Here is a 20,674-nt window from a genome sequence, read left to right as displayed (position 1 = left end):
AAGAGGGGGAGCCTGCGGTGTAGGAGTCTCACTTCCAGGTGCCGCAAGGCTTCCAGCTCCCCTGTCTTCCTCAACACTTGGTTTTATGATCCAGGAACAACCCCTTTGTGCCTAACTGGCTCCTATTTGGTTTCCATCATGGGTCACGAAAAACGTAGTGCCTCCCAGACTCTAGAGGAGAGGGGACAATTGAAGTCTCCATTGGGAGCCTCTGATGGGCATCTCCAAACCTCCCCCAAGACGGGGGCTCACTGGGCATGCTCTGGTACATGTCTCGCCCAGGCAGTGTGGGGTCAGGGAGGAACTGTCTCAGCCTGGCAGGGAGACAGACCAGTGGGCAGTGGGCACCTAACACAGCAGAATGGAGACTGGGCTGAGTGAATGCACCATCACAACCATGGGCACTGGGGGCAAGCCTCCATGCCCTGAGCCAAGCTGTCTCCACCCAAGCTTTGAAGGAAGGCAGGCAAAACTAGACCTGAGGTCCAGAGTCCCCCTGGCCTGGTCTGCTGGCCAGGAGCCTATACCTGTCCCAGTCCCAGGAAAAGGCCTGGTCCATCTCTGCGTGGATGCACCAGCCGAGGCCGGGCACAGCAAACACTGTTTCCTGGTCTTCCGCTGGTGCTGGGCCTGCCTCCAGACTATTTAGGGAGGTTCTTGAAAAACAGCAACAGCACAACCAAGCCTCAGTGCAAAATCATGGAAACCACCATTCCTTTCCCTGGTGCCAATCCTTTTGCCCTGGGTCCTGACGTGTTGCCCTCTGGGCCCTGTAGCCCAGGTGGCTATGATGCATTGGCAGCTGCCCGCTCCAAGCCAAGGGACCAGTTATCCATGTGTGCCCTCACCTTCTGCTGTGGGCCTTGTACTCTCTGTTCTGACCCAGGTTGCTGGGCTGGTTTCCTTGGGTTTGTGGCTCCCGCTCCCCATGACAATGGTCTCTCTGAGATGGATGCTGGAGAATTAAGACCCAGGCTCAGGTCTGAGAGGCTCTGTCTCCTGGGTCAGCTGCTGCACGGAGCCCTCTCTTCCCCCTTTAAGCTGAAAACTTTTCTCCCCCTTAAAAATAGTTAGGAAAAAAAAAAAAAAAAAAAAAAGGTGTTTTCAAAATCCTAGAGCATGTGAGTCTGGTGATTGTTCATGGGGATTTGGATCTGCCACTTTCTGTGCCGAGGATCCAGCAGCCTGATGTAAGGGAGGGGAGAGAGAGGCAGGCCCAGGGAGGGGGGCCCTGGGTAGACTGGGCGGTGGCAGACCCCCGAGAGAGGAAGCTGTGTGACGCCCGGCCACGCTGCAGCTCATGCTGGGGATGGAGCTAGATCTGCGATGCCATGAGAACGAATTGTGGCAACACACTCCACTTGGCTTGAGGACCTCAAGTGTAACCCAAAGGGCAACTAACAAATTATGGATAGCTCTCTCTGGCTAGCCAGGCTTGGCTCTAGCCGGTGTGTGTGTGTGTGTGTGTGTGTGTACATGCACGTGTGCACGGAGTGTATACACGCTAGGGCTTGGCTACATCCGCCCACATCTCCTATTCCTGGCAGGGGCGGGGCTTCGGCAAAGCTGAGAAGTTTGAGGATTCTGAGGCTGGCACTCACCCCCTCGCTGGCCCTGGCTCTGGTTCTCGTCCCCTTGGTCCTTCCCTTCTCAGTTTCCCCACAAGATGCCTCTCTTGATGGACAGGTGTCCAGTTTTGATCTCCGTCCCAGGGTGTATAAAGGCAGTCTTTTCCCAAAGGCCTTATAAATCACACTTGATACTTCTCACAAGTTCTGGAAGCTGCTCTTGAGTGAGAAAAATATTGGAACATCTGTACCTTTTATCGATCAGATAAGCTTTCAACTCCAGGATGTGCTGTTCCAGGTTTTTCCCAGCCTGGCCCCAATCTCACTTTTCTGATTCATCAGACTTTCCTAGACCTTCCCTTCTCCTCCCCCAGAGAGAGGAATAGAGGTTGGGAGGAGGTAGCCTAGGGCCATGGGAGGGCTGAGAGTTGTTTCTTGGGTTCTAGTCCTGTCTCTATCACTAACTATTTTTGTGACCTTGGGCAATCCATTCCTTTCTCTGGACCTCAGTTTTCTCCTCTGCAAATTGGGTACATTAAATAACATCAGAACCTCCAAGGTGACTTTTCAGGTTTGCAAACAACTTACTTAGTCCACTGTGACTCTGATTTGTTTAAAATCATTATATTCACTTCTTGTGACTGTCATAACAAATGACCGCAATCTGGGTGGCTTAAAACAACAGAAATGCATTATCTCACGGAGGCCAGAAGTCTGAAATCAGTAACACTGGGCTGAAATCCAGGGTTCGGCAGAAACTCACTCTCCCCAGAGGCTCTAGGGGAGACTCCATTCCTTGCTCTTCCAAATTTTGGTGGCTGTGGCATTCCTTAGCCTGTGGCCACATCATTCCAAATCTCCCTCTGCCTCGCTCTTTTAAGGATGCAAGGGACAGCACGTAGGGTCCACCAGATACTCCAGGACACACTCCCATCTCAAGAGCCTTACCTCAATCACATCTACAAAGACCCTTTTCCAAATAAGCTAACATTTACTGGTCCCAGGGATTAGGACCTGATGCCATGGGGGCTATTACTCAACCTGCTATAACCATTGCGTTGACTCTGTTTAGAAACGTCGCCTATCACTAAAAGCAAGTGTAAAGCTTTTATATTTATCCGAGGGAGGCTGGAGTTGAGAAGGTTTGAGAAAAGTGGACCAAACGACCTTTAGGAGTCCTCGCAGTCCTGTCGCTGTGCTATGCCAATTCCCACATGTTGAAGGAAACACGAGTTAACGTCAACCAAAGCAAAGGACAATCAGAGAGTGAAATCCATCACCATTTGAAAAAACCAACCTCGGGCACGTGGTGTCGAGGTGACCCGTGGATCAAATATTGTCTAGATCCTTGGGGGTCTCTTGTTCAGCTGGGGGACCCCCATTGCAGGATCTTAGATGCCACTGTCTGGGTCCTGGTTCCACAGTGGAGCCCAGGCCAGGTGGGCAGACGAGCTGCAGAGGCCATGGTCTCAGGCCTCCTGAACATCCCTGGGCTCCATGCCCCTGCCTCAGTGCTCCCAGGTGGTCCAGGCTCTGCCTACTGCCCACCGCAGTCATGGGAAGATGGTCACCTCTCAGACCTTCCAGACCAGCCTGTAGATGCCCTGGGTCTGTCGGCTCCCATTAGAGCCCCTCAGCTCCCATGAGAGTCCGTCGTAATGGATGCCCTATGCCCATGCATCCCTGCCTGCAGCCTCTGGGCATCAGGAGCAACAACAGGGGTGAGGCCGGGTGTTTGGTGTCAGTCTCAGATCCTGGCTCTGCTATTTGCCAGCTGAGTGTCTTGGGCAAGCGATGTCTTCTCTCTAATATTGGTTTCATCCTCTACGCCATGGAGACCATGCTCTCAGGGGCATCATGGGCAGCAGTGAGGCTGTGCCCAGGAGGCAGTGGCCCTGATGCTGCCAGGAAAGGGATTCTTACTGCACCGATTTCTTAGTGGTGAAAGGTGGTATAGAAAAGCCGGGAGACAGAGGCATCCAGAGAGGCTGTGCTGGGTCTGTGCAGCTGAAGTTGCAGAGGAGCAGAAAGCCAAAAGGGAACAGCGACAGCTAGTTGGAGGCAGGACAGAAGGAAGCAGGCAGGGTCAAGTCCAGATGCTTATCGGTTCTACCAGACCCTCCACGCCTACCTCCGCTCCCTTCTCCCCACTCCTCCGAATCTGCAGCGTCCAGCCTCACTGGCTCTTTTTCTCATTTCAGGGGTTCCAAGCTCCTTCCCACCCCTGGGTCTTTGCACATGCTGTGCTCCTTCTCCACCTGGCCAACCCTACTTACCATCTGGATCTTGGCTTAAATGCTACTGTTTCAAGGAAGCTCTCTCACAGAGACACTTCCCCAGTTACATGCCCACGGACACAGGTCACTGGTTCCTTAGCACTTCCCTACATGCCTACCTCTGTCCCATCAGTAGCCACCAGGTAAGGGGATGGGGCTGGAATAAAATATGGTGGCCTCTGCCTCGGGGGCTGTGCTAGGAAGGCCTTCCTTAGAGGAAGTTCTCAGTAAGTAGGTGCCGTGAGGCATGTCTAGATGCACACAGAGGGGACAAAGAAAGAAAACAGGGCCCAGTAATAACCCAAGATCCCTAGTAACCAATACATCCACATTTCCACCCCCATCCCTGCCCCCACTGCCAGAATTGCTGCCCAAGATCAGGAGGGGAGTGATTTGCTTATAGCCACTCAGCGGATCTCAGCTGGGCTGCTCCTCTGACCCCAGCTGAGGGCTCCTTCCACGACCCCAAGCTATGAAAAAAGGAGCTGGGCTAATGAGAGCAGGGGCCAAATGGGAGCTCATGATGGGTGGCCTGGAGGTCAGGGAAGGGGAAGCTGGGCCTGAGTGAGGGCTGGTGGCCGGGGTCCCTCGGGCCCGCTCGCACCCTGGCCTGCACACTCAGCATGCTGCCTCCTCCCTGGCTGAGCCAGCCACCTGGAGGCGGCTCTTAGCAGGCCCTGTGTGTGCCCAGACTTTTAACATCTGGCAGTAAAGGATGGCTGGGGTTCTTAGCTGAGGGCATCTTAAACACTCTCTCTTCCCACGTTCTTTTTCTTTTGTTTTGTTTTGTTTCCTTGTTAAATGAAAAGGAAATGTCTTGGAGCCAGATCCATCTCTGAGTCACCGCAGGTCCTGGAGGTGGAAGCCAGGCTGCTGGGGGTGGGAGTGGGGGTATCTAGAACAGGAGAGGGTGTGAGGGCTGCCCTGAGGACAGATGCACGTCACCTGTCTCTGCTCGGGATGCTGCTGGCAGGACGTGAAGGGTCTTCCAAGTGCCCTCCCCACTTTAGCTCTGAGCTTCCTGCAGGGCTCCCCCCAACTCTGCAGGCCCCTGACGTGGATGAGAGCTTCAGTCCTTTTCTGATTTTTAAGAAGGTAGTTAAGAGGGGCGTCCCAGGCAGGGAGAAGCACCTGGGGACAGAAGAGGATATGAGGATGCCGTGGGGGTATATGGAGCCCTGCGGGGCCCTCCCTCTAGGAGAGGGAGTGGGAGAGACCCCCACCCCCACCCCAGCCCAAGGCAGCCCAGTGGGAAGGCAGACTATCTCTGCAGGACCTTGGGTGATGGGCCAGGAATCCAGGCTTCATCTTCAGGGAAGGAGAGGGATCACCCTGGGGTGCCTCCTGGAGCTGGTGTGTGCTCCCAGCTCCCTGCACCCTCGCTCCCTGCTTCTCTCTCCAAGGCTGACAGCCTGGCTCCCTTCCTGGGTCTGCAGTCTCTCCTCTCTCCAGGGAAGGCTCAGGCTCCAGCTCCTTTACACGAGGTCCCTGAATTCAAGTGGGTGCTGCATGGAAAGGGTGGGTGCTGCATGGAAAGGGTATCAGAGGCAGGCCAGAGCAGGGCGAGGTGGAGAGGTGGGTTCCAGGGGGGTTCTGGACTCAAAGTTACCCTCTGCAATTTGCTGTTTCTTCTATGAGTAAATCGGGTCTCACCTGCAGGGCCCAGGCCCCTACTCTGACCCCAGCAGGATGCATACTACCAATGTGGGCTCTGGCAGGGAGGGACAGGTGACAGGGCTGGCCTGCCCTGCAGCTGCTCCAGAGCACAGGTTCCCATCCTGTGGCAGGTCCCGAGGTCCCAGTCATGATTTCCCCCTGTTTCTCTGCCTCAGGTTCTCCGTCCATTTGCTTCTATCTCTCCTAACATCTGCTTCTTTTTTCTTCTATCACCCTCCTGGACCCTTGCAATTCCTACTACTTTGCAGCAATCTCTCCTTCCTGTTTTTCTTCTTTAAGAGCTGCACCTGTGGCATACAGAAGTTCCCAGGCTGGTGGTCGAATCAGAGCTGTAGCCTCAGGCCTACCCCACAGCCATAGCAACACAGGATCCAAGCCTCATCTGAGACCTACGCCACAGGTCTCAGCAATACCAAGTTCTTAACCCACTGAGCAAGCCTAGGGATTGAACCTGAATCCTCATGGATACTAGTCAGGTGTGTTACCACTGAGCTACAATGGGAACTCCTTTTTCTTTTTTTCTCTTCTTAAATTTTTCTACTCTCTCCTGCAACTCCAATTGTTCATACCCAGTTGGTTCCAAGCCTGCTCCCTGGAAACTGCTCTCCTAGCTGTCCCCTTTGGTCTCTTCTCAAGATTGTCACCCTGGTTTAAGACACCCATGGCCCTAGTCCTAAACTAGTATAGAAATCTCCAAGTGGGTCCTCTTTCTCCCTTGACATCGTTGCCAAAATATTTTCTCCAAATGCCATTCCAGCCCATCTTCCTCACCAGTGCAGTTCCTTGGTGCTTCAAGTGTAAACCATGCCTCCTGTTCCTCAGCCCCTCTATCCTCTGTCTAGTTCCCCGGCAAGATCAGGAGCAAGGAATGGGGAGGCATGTGACCTGCCAGAGGCACGGGGCTGTGTACAGATGCAGGGTCCTGGGGCCTGAGCCTCACTGGCTGGGAGGGGCTTTGCCCCAGTCTGTTGGAGGAGGCACTCCTGGGACCAGAGACAGAGTTCTGGGAAGAGCTAGAAAATCATCCAGAGGAAGTGCTAAGGCAGCATGCGCGTGGAGGTGTCAGGACACTGTGGTCACAACTAGGAGAACCAGGCAGAACAAAAAAATTTCTGCAGCTACAGCCATCCCCCAGGGAAGGCCTTCTGTCTGCTGGGCGCTTGGCTGGGCTTGTCTGTGCAGGTATGGGCACGGGAGCCCAGAGGGCCAAAGATGCCATTGGGAGTGGGGGTAGTTAGATCCTGGAGGAGAGAGGAGACACAGAGGCTGGGGCTGGAGTGAGGAGGGCTCAAGAGAGAATACCTTGATGGAGGTAGTCAGGTAGGGGTTCCGGAGACAGGTCCTGATGCTTCTGACATGTGTGATCCAGACGCCCCTTTATACACCCTACAAACTTTTCAGTAAACTATTCACCTCTCTCTAATGCTCAAGTATAAGTGCATTCCTTAGGGGAGCCTGGAGAGGGTTGGTTTTCTTGCCTGGACCATCCTGATGGGAACAGAGATAGGCACTAAGACTACAAAGTCAGTCAGGTAGGGATTCTGGAGATAAGTCCTGAACCCCTAAGGATGCTGAGACTAACGGTGCTGAGAGAGCAAGCCCTTGGAATTCCCAGGATCCTTCCAAGTTGGATTCTTTTTGTGATTGAGATGCATGAGAACAAATTAGTATATAGTTTACCAATCCTGGAAGAAAAACTGGCTTGGCCTTGGAGGAGGGTGCAGGTGTGTATAGATGTATGTACGGGGGTGGGGGGTAAGTGTGTCTGAGCTGAGAAAAGTGCATGGGGACCCTGGGGCCTACAGAGATGCAACATGACCACAGGTCAATGTAAGGTCCATCCCACCTCCCACATACCTGGACAAAATGCTTGGCAGCATCAGTGCTGCTGATGAGACTCTGCCAAAGCACCCACAGCACTGCAAGGCACAGATGTTCAGTTGAAGATCACAGGACACCTTGGCAGGCCCGCGGGCTGTCCTCCTCCCTTGAGGCAACAGTACCAGGATCAACCCATAGACTGGATTTCACATATACCCCTGGGATTCTTGGTTTTATCAGAGGCAGGAGGCCCTGGAAAAGGAAAGTAGAGAGGATCATTTAATACATTAGTAGGAGGATGCCCTCTCATTTCACACTCCTAAATGGGGAAGCAGACATGTAAATTATTGAGGCCTTAACTCGGGAGTGACAGGAAGAACCTATGCTGTTCAATGTGAGATGCCAATGAGGAGACTCCGAATATCGAATCTAATCTTTCTGATGTCTTCTACCGGTTTCTAGAATTTTCCTGGGGCTGTGCAATGCAAGATTTTCAGTCTATAAGGCCAGCCTGGCTTTGCAGAGGTGTACTAAGCATGCTGAACTCTGGCTAAAGAAACACTAGAATGTTCTCATTGGATAATGATCATCTGTGGCCATGGTGATATCATCAGCCTAGGTTTGGTCGGTGGCCCCCAGATTCAGAACATGCCCTAGGCCCTGCTGGAATACACCTCAGGCTGGGGACAGCTCTAGACAAAGTCAGCCCAGGAAACCCCCCAAAGCTTCTCACATGTGCATCAGTGCTGAGAGGAGGCAGGGGGCTGAATCAAATGACCCTAGGAGACCCCCTCCTTATGCTCTTTGGTTCTATCACCAAAGAGATTTTGGCTAAATCTCTGTTGGCCATCAGGCACAAAAATTTTAATTGAAGTCACACCGGAAAACACTGGTCTACATTTACTGAGGACTCATTGTGTTTTGGACTTTGTGCTGGACACTGGGATCCAACAGGTAACGAGACAGTCCTGTCCATTGTGTTGGTGGAAGCGTACAAAGTTGCCCATTTTGTAAGTCAAAACGGTCAAATATTGGACATTTCATGTTTCAATTTAATACTTGAGACCCTGAGAGGTTGGTAGGGGGAGAGATAGGTAAAGAGGCAAATGCTGCATATAGTGACATGTTTTGATGGGAATAAGCACGGGGAACTAGGAAAACCCCAAGGAAGGGAGAGAGGCTGAGCCAGGATATCAAGACGGCTTCCTAGCAGAAGTGACCTTAGGGAGAGCTGCAGCATGGGTAGGGATAGCCAGGCAAGGATAGCGGTGGGAGAGGAGACAAGGGAAATTTGTAGGGCATAAAATAGTCTGTGCAGGAGTTCCTGTCATGGCACAGCAGAAACAAATCCGAATAGGAAGCATGAGGTTGCGGGTTCGATCCCTGGCTTCGCTCAGTGGGTTAAGGATCTGGCATTGCCATGGCTGTGGTGAAGGCCGGTGGCTACAGCTCCGATTAGACCCCTAGCCTGGGAACCTCCATATGCCACGGGTGCGGCCCTAAAAACAAAAACAAAAAAAAAGGGGGTTTGTGCAGAGAGGCTCAAAGATGAAAGAGAACATGGCCTATTTGAGGACCTGATGTAGAAAATATACTGAATGAATTCAAGAAGGCATCTGGTTTGAGATGAAGCTTGAGAGGTAAGCAGGGCAGGATAATAAAAAGTCTCTTAAGCCATGTTGAGGATGTTGGATTGGACTTCACATCGAGTGTGATGAGGAGCCATTGGAAGTTCTAAACCAGAGAGTGATGTGCTTATATTTATGCTTTAGAAAGATCCTTCTAGTTTCCAGAGTGGAGGCAACAGATAAAAGAGGAAGACCTTGGAGGTGATGGAACAGTTAGGAAGCTCTCGGGGTGAGAGATGGTGGTTGGTTGGATGTCGGCAATGATAGTCCACATGGAAAGAAAGAGCAAGAATGGCTGAGTAGGGGGATGCCTGGATGCCTGCTATTATTTGGTGGCTGGAGGGATAAGCCAACCCAGAGTAAAGGTCATGTTTCCTCTTCCAGCAGAGCTCCTTGGTGCACTTTAGTGTGTTGTCAGAGAGGAAGACAACTAAGAGAATGAACTGCATTGGGCTGGAGCTGGGAAGAAAAGCCCATGCCATTAGGATGGGCCTGGGGCCAACAGCATTTATCCCTCTAGCAAACAGAATGTTGCCTCATTCTCCTTGGTCTTGGCCTGTGACCTCACGCCTTGCCTTTTTTCATCTTAGCCTTCTTCTCACCTACCACTCTCTAAAGCTAGGGTTCCCTCCCTTTCTCATCTGAATAAGCCTAACTGTGCCTGATGCTTCTGCTGACTTGGTCTGGGCTTCTGATCGCCTGATCTAGTTCATCCTGTAAACAAGTTCTAAGCCTCCCCCTCTGCCCTCCTCATGTCACACCCCTTCCCCTAACTCAGCCATGTCCTCTATGCTTCTGAGCATCCATTGGCTCTTAATGTCTTCCGTTCAAGGAGAGTTGATGACTGGTGGAGCCAAGAGGGGATGAGTCCTAATTAGTGGCTTCTTTACTTTGGGAGTGAGTTGAGATGTCCACCTTAGACAAACCCATCCAGACAAGAACTCTAAGATAGACTCTAAGGGCCCAAGCCTAGTTCTGTGCTCCCAAGGGAATGGGCCTTAGCTCCTGGCTCTTCTCAAGTGCATACCCCAGGAGTCACAACATTCCTTCTTCCATTCTTGGTCCAAGTCACAGTAAGTAGTTCCCTAAAAATGTCCTGTCCCCAAGCACTGAGTGGGAGAGGCATCTGAGTGGAGGGGGAAATTCTCTAAGTCTGAGGGTTGGGGAGGAGGGGGAGATAAGGGCCATGCTTCTGGCAGCCAGCCCTCTTCCCTACCGTTCCAGCACTCTGCCTCTGAGGATTAATCAAAGATGAGTGCAGGCTTGGGGAGCATATGGCCTGTCAGTTTTGCTTCCAGATGAAGCCCTGAAAGAAGGTGAGGGGAACTGTGAGTAGAGGAGAAGTCCTGGGTGGATGCAGGAGCCAGCGAGTATCCAGGGCTCCCTAGTAATCTCCTCAGGAGCGGTGACTGCCAGCGAGGATGCCCTTGGCTGCAGGTAAGAGAAAGCTCTGGCCCAACTGGCTCAAACAATAAGGAGTTTTATTATCTCACAAAACAAGAGGCCGAAAGGTGGATGGATTCCAGGGGCTCCAGGACTAGTGCTGGCTCTGCTTTTTCTACTATTAACGTCACTCCATTATTCTGAGAGAAATCTGCTCTTCCTATGTGTTCCCTTTAAGTTTAAAAAAAAAAATCAGTGTGGGCTCATTATCCATACTTTCCAGCAGTCTTTCTTTCACATCTCATTGGCCAGATTTGTTCAAATATCCATTCCTAAAACCACAACTGGCAAGGGAGATGGGACCACTTTGAGTGCCTTCGTGAAACCCACCACCTTCTAGGGAAGGAGGTTGACTCTGATCACAGCCTCAGTTCTGTTAGTGGGAGAAATGATTGGTAGGTGGAATGGATTATGGGTAAGTAACCAGCAATGCCTGCTACAGGTAGTAAGGTTGAAACTAATTTTGACTCTTTCTCTGCATCACTTGGAAGAAAAAGACAATTTTTATAATGATGAGAAAGAAAAGGGCACGAGTCATGGCAGGTCAGAGGCTAAGCTGGACATTTGGACTGAGTTTTCCCACCTGTACTTTCTGCTGCTCATAGCACTTTTCTGCCCACTGTCTCATTCGATAATCATAATGACCCTGTGAGCAAGGCAGGGAAGTGAGGATTATCTCCATTTGACAGGTGAAGAAGAGGAGACACCATGAGCTAAAGTGACTTCCCAAGATCCCTTCCAGGCACCCTTTTCATTCACACTACCTAGATATACTAGCATGGAATTGTAGCTTATTTTTAGATCATTTAGAAAAAAGGTTTGCTCTCACTGGTTACACGATCCCAGGGGTCAGCCTGTGGACACAAGCACCCAGATTCTCAGGACATTTCTTGAAATATCCAGGCCATTTTTTGGATCCTTGTGGTAGGAGATGCAAAGATGTCCTTCTTGGCCCCTGATCACAGGACTTTTCTATCTGCATGGAAACAAGGGGCTTCCCAAACCAATCTTGCCCTCCAAGGAGTGGCACTGTCCTTGGTACTGGCCATTACTTTACACAATCTGCTATCCTTGATGCTTTCCTCTTTTCAGTGTCAAGACTGAATTTTTACACCAGGACCTATAGGACTTATGGGAATTATAGTCCACCCTAGCATCATCCTTGCCACCCCACTGAGGAATTGCTCTATGGTAGGCAAAGTAGGGATAAATTGAAAATGATTGGGGAGTTCCATATACATGCTCTTACATGGCTCTGTTTATAGCCAGTCTTTAGTTCAAGGGTTGAACAAACTATGAGTCACAGCCAAATCTGGTGTGCCACCTGTTTTTATAAAGTTTTATTATGACATAACTATGTTCATTTGTTGAATTGTTGTCTATGGCTGCTTTTACTCTGCAACAGCAGAGTTGAGCAGCTGCAACAAAGATTGCATGACCCACAAAGCCTAAATATTTACTAAATGACTCTTTACAGGAAATAAGTTGCCAACCACTGCTCTAGTTTATTTCCTTGGGGCAAGAAGATTTTTGTTCTGAGCACAATCTTGCATTATTGATAGCTCCACTTATCCCTACTCCCTACCCCCCCATCTTAGGATAGGGTCTTTCCCTAGTTCCCTCCATTCCTGGATAAATAGGCTTCCCTACATGCATGAGTTCTAGATCCATCTCATCTGTTTACATTCAAACTACTGTCCTCAAATAATAACTCAGTGGTGTTCTCTGGCCTCTTCCCAAACTTATCCATCTTAGGCACACAGTATTCTGCTTCCTAAGCCAAGCCTCTAGTCTAGACAATGCTAGCAGTTAACCCAGTATCCACGCCTAGGAAATTCATACTTCTCTTTAACCTTTCACAGAGTATTAGGACTTTTTTAGTTGCAAATAACATAAGCCTGATCCAAATTAGCCGAATTTTAAAAATGTCTCTGAAAGGTCCAGAAGTATGAGTTATAGCTCCCAGCTATCATGTAATGCCACGAGAACTCAGCTGCATGGCATCTCTTGGCTCTGCATCCTTCAAAAGTGGCTTCATGCTGGCTGGCCTTTACTATGTGGTCGGCAGAGGGCTACAAATAACTTCATCCTCTCAACATCCTTAGCAGAAGAGACATCCCCTTCATTCTAGCAAAAGAGCCCAGAGCTGAGTCTCAGTGGCTTGTATGGGATCATATGATCATCTCTGAGCCAATCGCTGGCCAGGAGAGTGGAATATTATGATTGGTCAGGGTTGGGCTATGCGGTGGGGTGGACGTTGGGTAGGTAAGCCCATTGGATAGACAGACTTAGATAGACAGACTTGGGCAGAGGGCTGTTCCACAGAGGAAAATGGTCCTATCCAATGATGGGTGAAGGAATGCTGGCCAGGCAAGGACTATAGATAAACCACACTGTCCAGCACAGCTGGGTTCATATTATTTCTCCCACATGGATTTTCATTTTCTGAAGCCAATGTTTGAGTCTCTCTCAGCTAATGTGATAAAGCCTGTGCTTCTTAGTCTCTAGGCTCTAATATAGACTCACTCTTTCCTGCCGCTGCACCCTCTCTTCTGTCTCATAAGCTCAGCAATGTTGAGCTTCCACCAGAAATTCTCCAAATATCCTAGGTCTTTATGGTGGGATGCTTCAAGGCATACTTTTGAGTCAATGCCCAGATCAAGAATCCACTTTTCTCTGAAACTCTCTCCCCACCTTTAAGACAAAGGAAATCATCCTCTCTCCTATGCCAGTGCTGCTCCTGTGCCAATGTCCTGCTGTCTCTCTGTTCCTGCACTTACCCCACAAGGCTTATTTCTCTTTGTTTACCTTTGTCTTCTCCTTTAGACTCTGGGCTCCTTGAGGGCAGGGACCTTTTCAGGAAAAGGTTATCAAATGAAAGCATCTTCCTAGTGAGTTGACCTTCACGTGGCTTCTTCAACTTCAGCCTTATAGCAGTTCCAATCTCTTTAAAATCTCATAGGATTAATGTGAGACCACAGGCTTAAAAGGGGGGATGAAGCCAATTAGGTGTATTACTGATTAATTCAGTAGACACTTAATGAACACTTTGTGTGCCAAGCCCTATGCTAAGTACTGGAGCCATGGAGTGGATTCAGGCATGCTCCCACCTCAGGAAACTCACTATATGAGAGAGAAATGAAGATGTCTAAACTGCCTGTCTTTTCATCACTCTGCCTCCAACACCTAGCTTCACATCGGACACATAATCGATGTTTAATAAACAGTTGCTGAAGAAATAAAGGAATAAATGAGTAAGAGATGAAAGGAATGCAATGGAAGGTATAGATAAGGCTCCCTCCATGTGTGGGATAAGAAAATAGAGCCAGGGGGGCATCGTTTTAATCATCTCTTGTTTACTGAGGGTGTCCAGCACTCTTGCTGGGAATTCAGGGAGAAAGGGCATTCATCCCCTATTCTCTAAGATCCCACAGCACAGGGGATGAGGCCAGTTGAGAAAAATCAATGTTTACAAGACAGTGTGAGAATTACGGAGCAGAGATATGCCAAGAGATGTGATAAGAGAACATGGCGGGGGAGTACAAGGAGAAGCCGATGAATTCATTGATTGACTAGCCAGCATCCTTCATAATGAGATCTCTATGTTCTCAGTCCTTTCCTGCATTTTCTGTGGGACCCCAAGAATATATTAATCCATTTGCTCAAGGATATTATAATCAACATGGGAGAGACAAAAACCACATGGACAGGGTACTAAATAAAGAGAAAAAATATTGGAAAGCATCTGGTTATGTGCTAAATTCAGCACAAAGAAGGTCACAGAAGAGAGAACTCAGGTTCACAGTGGGCTCAGGAAGCTGGGAATGGCTTCTCACAGGAGGCACATTCTGGGAGGGAAGCTCTTGGAACCATATACCTCTGAGAGTTTCCAGTGCCAGGTTGCAGACCTTTTATACCGTTATAGTGTACTCCATAGGCAGCAAAGAATCATTGAAGAATATTGGACTGGGGAGGGGCATAATTAGATAGAGATTTTAGAAAAATTACTCTGAGACACAATACAGAGACTGGGGGAGGGAGATGGGAATACAAGATAAGATAGAGGGGGACAAGCTTTGTTGTAGTATCAGTGAAATATCATGATTGGCCTCAACCACATCCTTCAGTTGCAATATCCTGACTCCCAGCCATTGGATGGCCTTTGCAGATGGTTCCTTTCCTTCTGCAAATGACCAAGGGAAGATTTCTCGGGAGTTCCAATTCGCTCATTCATTCAACAAAGAGTTATTGTTCTAGGGACAGACCTAGGCCCTAGGGATGGAACTGTAAACAAAATAACAAAAGCCCCTGCCTTCGTGGAGCTTTCATCCTATAATCATCTCTATTGCTGTGGATTCCTCCCAGAAAGGGAAGGAAGCTGGCCCAGAGTTGCCTTTCAGGGCAGTACATCTGGGAGGTTTTCTTGTAAGCAGTTCGCTTCCCCTCCACAACTCTCTCCCACAGCCCCCTGGGCTAATAAGCCATGTGCTTCTTCCACTTTATCCCATTTAATCCTGATCCCCAGCAGAGCCTAATGAGGTGGATGGTGGTGCCCATTATGCAAAGATAATGTGTGGGCAAGGACTCCCTGGAATGCCACTGGCAATGGCTTCCCTTAGAGGCTACTGAGGCAGGGGGCTACTGTGGGAAGAAGCTGCTGTGCATCCAGCAGGAGGTTTGTGGGGAGGCCCCATCTCGGACAGGAGGAGGCTTCCTCAATGCCTGAGTTGGCCCATGGATACCTGGGGAGGGTTGTATATCTCACCAAAATCAACACTGATAGCCATGGAATGTTAATCAGACTCAGACATCAGGGTCTAAGATGAAAACTGTGATGCTGAAAACACAAAATAACCAGGCAGCCTTTGTAATTAACTCCCGCTCCCTTCCAGCAGTCATTTGGAGTTAATGGTTTCTTAATTCAGTGCTCATTTGGTGACTTTAATTTCCAATTAATTTTGCCGATTTTCCTCCAAGGTGCTCATGGTGTGATAGAAATTCCTGCATGGTTAAGTACCCACCACAGGGACCCAGGGGTTGGGGGAGGAGAGGAGGCCAAGCTATCACCAGTAGGCTGGACCCGTCCTGAGTGCCAGGAGTCAGAGCCTCCTGAGCTCAGGGGTCCTTGGGAGAGCCCTCAGCTTGGAGGGGGAAGCAGGAGCTGATAAAAATGGTAAAGGATTGGGAATGCCCTTGAATTTCTCCAGCTCTTGATGAGAGTTTTGATTTCTTGCTGGGAATAGTGTAGGAGAGGAAGCCTAGCCCTGCTGGAAGTACTAGGGGAAGAATCAGGACCAGGACCAAGGACAGCATCCTCCCTTCAGTGGCGCACAGAGGGATCTGAGAGGTCCTAGCGCTTTCAGTTAGTACCACTAGTGCCCTGCCCCAAGTCTTTTTGCTGGGTCTTTTTTTTTTTTTTGCTGGGTCTGTGCACCCATTGCCCGGCTGCAGCAAATTCAGCAGCTAATGGATAAAAGTCTCCTTCTCTAAAATTGCCCTTGGCAAATAGAATTCACCTCTCATGGGACCTTCCACTCTCTTCACTCAGAGCATCCTGTAGGAAAGGACTGAATGGTATAAGCAAAAGGCTGCACCCATTCTCCTTAACCCCTGCCTCTTGCCTCCGGGTGATCCCGCTCCTGTGGAGCAATTGCTTTTCCAGATCCCAGCTGAGACCACATCCTTACTTAAATCTTCCCCATGTTCTTCCTCTTCCTTCCCTCCCCCCACTCCCATGCACCTGAATCCCTGTCTTGGGCTCAGTTTCTAGCGAACCCAAATGACAACAGTACTTCATTACATTAAACCCTTGTCTAGCTCTCACAGTGTGCCAGACATAGTACTCAGTCCTTTACAAAAAGAAATTCGTTTCATCCTCATAGCAACCCTATGAGGTAGGTATTATTAGCATCCCTATTTTGAGATTAAAAAATTGAGAGAGGTTGAGAGATTTGCCCAAGTCAGTGTAGGTATTAAGTTCAAAACAGGAACGTGAACTCAGTCAGTCTGGTTCCAGACTCTGTGCCCTTAACCATTATGTTGCCCAAGATGTAATCACTAACACCAGTGACAGGTTTCCAGGAGGATGAAGACAGACACACACACCCCCAACAAATGTAGCTGTTCACCTTGGAGACCTGCTAGGGACACCCTCTGCCAGAATGTGGGCGCTCAAGTTGGGCAGCAAGAAACAATGGCCTGTGGAAAACAACTGTCTGCATAGATTAACCACCAACAAGGATTAACTGCCCTCTGTCATGGCACTCGACACCCTACCCCTGCTTGACCTTCTCCTCCTCCTTCTTCATTGTTCCTGCCACAAGTCCCTGCCATAAACTCCAGCTCCAGATTCCCACCACAGATCATTTATAGGCCTAGCATCTCCTCACAGTCAGGGCTGGTGCCATCTTGAGCTCAGCCCATCCCCATCTGATGCCTTAATAAATCTCTCTTGCTTTACTAACTTGGCCTTGCATGTCCCTCTCTTTCCAAACCTAACACCCAGCAACTGCTCTCAAGGCATGGACGATGTAATTTAAGAGCCTGAACCTTCCAGAGGGATGAGAAGTAGCTTTCCCAAGGTCCTTTGTCAGGAGGATGGAGGAACAGGGAGATCTGAAACCCTGGAGGACTCGTCCCACAATGTCAGGGCTCTCTTTAAGGCAAATTTCCGTCCCCTCTTCAGGGATGGTGCTGGAGACTGACAACATGACTCAGTGGAGCAAGTGCTAGTGTGAACGTCAGACGATCCAGCTTCTAGTGCTAACTGTGTTCCTGACTCCCTTCGAGACTTGGGGCTGGTAATTTTCCACACCAGATCTGCTTCTCATTTCTACTGTGTGAATGGGAATTGGTTACAAAGTCTTGAAGAGCCCCAGATCTAACTTTTTGTCTTGAAGAAGTGGATACATGGAGCACTCCCGGGGATCCTCCATCAGAGAGTGAGACCAGATGTTCACGGAAAGCAGAGAGGATACATGTTGTGACTTGCAGGCATCCATGGCCCTGTCTCCAAGGGATTGAGGGGAGGAGCCCACAGGGTCAGAAAAGAACCTGGGTCACAGTGACCACTCGAGCCAATTTATGGAACATTCATTTGTCCACAAGCATTTGTCGGGTACAATTACACCAGGGACCTTGCACATGTAGTGCTTGTCTTCCCAGCCCAGGGGCACAATGGAGTCACCTTTATAGCAATTGCCCTCCTTGATATCCAAGGGCCAACCCCATGTAGAGATCCCCTCAACACACACAGTGATATTTGGTGTCTCCATGGAGTATCTCCATCGTACTCAAGGATCAGTATTTTCTCCCACCAACTGGGGGTGTGCCATGCCCCTGCTCTCCTGCCAGAGACCGTCTTAGCAATGTCTCCTTCCTATGGAGCCACAGGAGGAGACCCCACTGCTGCCTCCATGGCCAATACCTTTTATGAGAAAGCCTCACAGGCTGTGCTCTGCAAACTGCTTGTCCTCAGGAGACTATAAGGTATTATATTCTTTGATGCTCCTCAGAGGGAGGACAGACCGCTTCTGTGCCTTGAGGCAGAGCAGGGACAGGGTGAAGACAGTGAGAGAGGGGGAATGGGAGCAGGATAAATATTTGTTCTTTGCTTCTCCATCACCTCCAACCCCTATTCCTGCCCTGCTTCCTCCTTCTCCAGACATTAACAGAACCGTATCCAAGGGCGGCCTCCTCCCTACTGGCTAGGGAGGAGCCAGGGTGAGATTCCATCTGCCATCATGCTCCCTATAGGTGCCTATTCCCATCCACTCCCTGCAAAACAACAACCCTCACAAATGTCCATGGCAATGGCTGCAGCTAGATCAAAGCCTTTGCCTGGAAGCTCAGGACCCAAAACCTGCCGGAGGGTGTTGGAGCTGTCATGGCTGTTCGTGGCAGTCACTGTCACAGATCCCAATTCCCCAGCCAGGAAAAACTGCCAAGTCCAACCAGCCAGGGCTGTTGTTTTATTTTTGTTAATGCTGTGAGTGAAAAACGATAGCTTTCTGGAGGACTTTCCTCTTGGAGTCAGGGCCACATGCAGCATGCTGTGCAACCACTGGGCCCCACCTGGGTGACTGCAAGAGTCAGCCCTGATGGAAGCCTCCTGCTGTGCTCCCAGCTTCTTGGCTCACCCTTTCCATTCTGCACAGGCCCAGCGCTGCTGATGGCCCTCTCTGCTCAAAACCCTTCAGAGTCCTTCAAAAACCAATGGAACAAAATCTGCATGGTCCTGTAGCATCCAAGGACCACCATGCTCTGTCTTTCTAGACCCTCTTTACACGTATCACAGATTCCAACAGCCTGGAAGCCCATTCTTTCCCAAATTTGCCCCTCGCTGCCAAGCCTCAGGGCCTTTGCACATGACACTTCCTCTGCTTAGAGTGCTCCACCCTCCCCAGTCCCAGTGGAAATTCGCTTTTACCTTGGGGAGCCTGCGAATAAAAGGAGAGCCCTGGCCATGGAGCCTGATACCAAGCCAGCCAATATTATCCCCTCCCCTGGTGCCCATGCTCTCCTCTTCACCCCACTGGCCCCAGTCTTCCTAGATCCTGGTGAACACAGTAGAATTATAGTTGCAGGATTAGAAGGGATCTCAGAGCACCAAGTCCTCTTCCAACCACCTAGATCAGTGATTCTCACATTTAGGGTACATCAAATCCCCCAGAAGTCTGTTCACACACAGATTCCCGAACCCCACCCTCAGAGTTTTTGATTCATGAGGTCTGGAGTGAGGTCCAAGAATTTGTGTTTCTAACAAGGTACCAGGTGTTGCCAATGCTGCTGGTCCAAGGACTGCACAGTGGGAACAGCTGACCTAGATTTGGACCCAGAAATGAACCTCATATCTTTGTTTCCCCTGAAGGATTCAAGGCCAGGACACTCCGGTTTCCAAAAGGGAGGCAGGGCTTCCAGGCCCCCAACATTCAGAGCCCTGGGGAAGGTCTCAGGTCTCATTATTACAATGAAGTCCATGACAGGAACATAACATTCTCTGTGGGGAAAGAAATCACTGTGATCCATAAAGTGGCACACTGTAACAATATCAATAGTGGCAATAATAAGAGTAATAACAGGATTATCATATACTGTCACCTGCCCTAATGTGCTAAATCCAGATTGATCTGAGCAATATAAAAGAATTACTGACATACACAAATGCTCACAAAGCCTAGTTTAGACATATTTGGGGCCATTTGGATGATGGCAATGATGATGACTGTGATAACAAGCCACATTTGTACACAGCTTTAGCGTTTCTACAGCACTTCCACGAGTTTTATTTTAGCGGTAACCCTGGGAAGTAGACTGGCAGGCGAGCTTCTCTGGTTTACAGTGAGGCTCTCATTTGCACGCCCTTTAAGCCTCCATTCGGCAAACGTGGGTTGAACACCTGTCTTGTGCAGGTCAAAGCACTGAGCAGGAGCTGGGGTGGGGTTGCAGATAAAAATACAGGACGCCCAATGAAATGTGAATTTCAGCCAAACAATGCATCACTGGGTAGTGTAGCTATGCCCCCAGTATCATATGAGACGTATTTCTGCTAAAAAAAAATATTCATCGTTCATCTGAAATTTAAATTTTACTGGGCATTCTGTATTTTTATTTGCTCAGCCTGGTAACCCTACTTACTGGGGAAGGAGGAGGGGATAAAAAGAACAAGAGAGATTTCTTGCCCTTAGAACAAGCTCACAGTCTGGTAGGAGATGAAAGACCCCAGACAGATGATCCCCAGCCATGTAATCAGTGGGGTGGGAGCGGCGCTTTCCCAGCTCGAATGTGCAGGAATCACTTGGGGATGTTGTCAAGCTGCCTGTTCTGACTCAGGAGGTCTGGGGTGGGGCCTGAGACTGCATTTCCAAAAAGCTCCCCGGGGTTGGGGGGGGTTGTTGACCCACGGGTCCCTGGCCCAGAGGAGGTACCTGGTCCATCTTTGGGAGTCAGAGAAAAACTTCTTGGAGGAGGCAGTACCTGTAAGAGTCAGGGGAGAAAGCTGGAGAAGATGGAGATGAAGGAGCACTATTTTTTGGCCACGCCTGCAGCATGTGGAAATTCCCAGGCCAGGGACTGATTCCGAGCCACAGCAGTGACTAGAGCCGCTGCAGTGACAACACGGGTCCTTAACCTACTGAGCCTCAAGGGAACTCCAGGAGCATCTTTTTTCTGCTCTTTTAAGGGACGCACCTGCAGTATATGGAAGTTCACAAACCAGGGGTCACAATCGGAGCTGCACCTGCAGCCTACACCACAGCCGCAG

General features: G+C 49.8%; 1 long non-coding RNA gene across 2 annotated transcripts in view; it reads right to left on the bottom strand.

Moving 5' to 3' along the window:
• Positions 1-20,674, bottom strand: part of LOC110261566 (uncharacterized) — a 125,569-nt gene that overhangs the window by 15,760 nt on the left and 89,135 nt on the right. For both annotated transcript variants that reach the window (XR_014810568.1, XR_002345835.2), the window contains one exon: positions 7,379-7,594. This is a non-coding gene — a long non-coding RNA (uncharacterized LOC110261566). Of the gene's footprint in view, positions 1-7,378; positions 7,595-20,674 lie in introns of those variants that run through there.

This window comes from Sus scrofa, chromosome 7, assembly GCF_054392235.1.
Source record: "Sus scrofa isolate SSC_HxYL_T2T_F1_AM1 chromosome 7, Sscrofa_HxYL_maternal_Yorkshire_Landrace_v2.0, whole genome shotgun sequence".
Classification (NCBI taxonomy): domain Eukaryota; kingdom Metazoa; phylum Chordata; class Mammalia; order Artiodactyla; family Suidae; genus Sus; species Sus scrofa.
Note: the sequence above shows the minus strand (reverse complement) of the source record. Positions and strands in the feature narration are given on the sequence as shown.